This window comes from Watersipora subatra, unplaced genomic scaffold (assembly GCF_963576615.1).
Source record: "Watersipora subatra unplaced genomic scaffold, tzWatSuba1.1 SCAFFOLD_232, whole genome shotgun sequence".
Taxonomy (NCBI): domain Eukaryota; kingdom Metazoa; phylum Bryozoa; class Gymnolaemata; order Cheilostomatida; family Watersiporidae; genus Watersipora; species Watersipora subatra.
This window is the reverse complement of record NW_027045359.1, coordinates 16,789-19,431: the sequence shown is the minus strand read 5'-3', so window position 1 is coordinate 19,431 and position 2,643 is coordinate 16,789.

Here is a 2,643-nt window from a genome sequence, read left to right as displayed (position 1 = left end):
TTTATATATATATATACATATATATATATTGTGTATATCATGCACAATATATATATTGTGTATACCATGCATTGTATATATCAAGTTGATTGTGATGCAAGTGAAAAATTTTATGATACCATTTTCAGTTTGCTGTTTTATTTTCTGCAGATAATATAATCCCCTTATTGCAGAAAAACTTCTGCTTCGCATAATTTATTTTGCTAAACTTGTAACTCTTTGATGTTGTGTAATAATTAGCAAGACCCTCTCCGTTCAACGTATAGCAGGACCCTCTCCGTTCAACGTATAGCAGGACCCTCTCTGTTCAGCGTATAGCAGGACCCTCTCTGTTCAACATATAACAGGACCATCTCTGTTCAACGTATAGCAGGACCCTCTCTGTTCAACGTATAGCAGGACCCTCTCTGTTCAACATATATCAGGACCCTCTCTGTTCAACGTATATCAGGATCCTCTCAGTTCAACATATAGCAGGACCCTCTCTGTTCAGCGTATAGCAGGACCCTCTCTGTTCAACATATAGCAGGACCTTCTCTGTTCAACTCATAGCAGGACCCTCTCTGTTCAAAGTATAGCAGGACCCTCTCTGTTCAACGTATAGCAAGATCCTCTCTGTTCAACTCATAGCAGGGCCCTCTCTGTTCAAAGTATCAACGTAACAAGCAGTCTCACACTGACCAACTATTTAAAAATTCCATTAAAGTTCTGTTTTACTGGCATGCCTTAATTAACTATCAACATTGGTTTTTTGTTCTGCATTGTAGATCTTAAGGTTTTCTATTCTATTAAAATATGTTCAACATTGTGATGGTACAACTCATGCGTTATCAATGAAAAGTTCCCATTCAACCACCTTCAAAATATTTTTCCACAAATCCCCAAATTTACAAGAAAATGGAGTAGCAGTGATACTGGAATGTCATTGTGACCCAAACTCATTGACTTGGCAGTAATCTAAGAGGTCAATAGTGACTTATCTACCGCTCTTCCACAAATTGGGAACTTCAACAGTTTCTGAAAGTTATTCTTAAAACCCATTTGTAAAAATGACAATGCTTGTGATTTGACAAGAAACTGCATGTGTGACATTACTGTTGTCAACCCTTGAACTATGCATCAAATTATTTTAGAAAAAGGAACATGTGACAATGAACATGTATGTATAATGTTTAGTGTGTTGTGATGGTGTTAGAACAACCACAAAAATCCCGAGATTATGTACATTAGCGAAAAGTTTAAAAACGCTATCAGACTGAACTGCAGTAAATTCTATCAAAATTATAATATAATAATATATGATAGAATGTACATATATAATTATACACTCAAAAATCTGCCTATTTTAAGGATTTTAGAAAATGGTTCTTTTTGGGACTTATGAAGGTCAATTAAATTACAATTAATATATACATGTATAAGAATATTAAATACCAAATAGTCAATGTTAGTTGCCCATATATATATTGTTTACCCATGTATATATACAATGTAAATATGTTTAAAGAACTTTGACTATTGGATAGTATATTATACATATATATCAATTGTAATTTAATAGCCCTTAACAAAGTCCCAATAAAAAGTGTTTTTCAAAATCCCCACTAAAAGGAAAGTTCTGGGTATATATATGTATAAATATATATAAATATATAAATAAATATATATATAACCTTTATATACATAAACCTACATATATAGGTTATATATATAATATATACATATATGTATATATATTTAAACCAACAAAAATCTATCACACTAGAGACGATCCTACATGCAGACTGTGCAAAGATGCACCTGAGACCATCCAACACATCATCATTGGATGCAAACAGCTAGCAGGAAACGCATACAATGAACGGCATAATCATGTCGCAGGTGTTGTGTATAAAAGTCTGATGTGATGTGATGTGATGAGTATGACCTTAATAAACCACAACTCTGGTTTACATTGAGCTCATTGAGCTCCTGGTGAGGTCAATGAAAATGACCGCGCCTTGTTGGGAGCACTTGCTCCTGGGCTGCCATGATTAGCGACTCTGTATTGGCCATTAGGTTTCCTTTGTTCAGCCACAGATATGTCTGGTGAAGATCGCCAACTTTAGATATTTGTTGGTGGTAAGCACCATGAAGAGGTTTCGTGTGCCAGTCAATTTATTCATCATTAGGGCGTAGGTTCGTTGTAAGAGCAGCCGATGGAAATTCAGCTAGCAACTTATCTGAAGTGGCCATGGAGGCTGCATATGCTTTGATGCTTTGCTCCTCCTCTTTCACTGTCTGCTGTACACTTTTGAGTCCCCTACTGCCATCTTTTCTATCAAGATACAATCTAGTAGTATCAGATTTTGGGTGGAGTGCTCCATGCATGGTCAGCAGTTTACGAGTTGCTATATCTGTTTCTTTGTTGGCTTTCACAGTCCCCTTTATTATGCCTTTTGGATATCTTATTACTGGCAGTGCGTAGGTATTTATTGCCATGACTTGGTTCTTGGCATTGAGCTGGCTCCGTAAGACCTGCCGAAGGCGTTTCTTGTATTCGGTAATGGCTTTGTGACGTACCTCGGCTTCGTGGTTGATGTTGCTTTGCATAATCCCCAAGTACTTGTACCCTACTCCTATATCTTTGATGGTACCATTTGG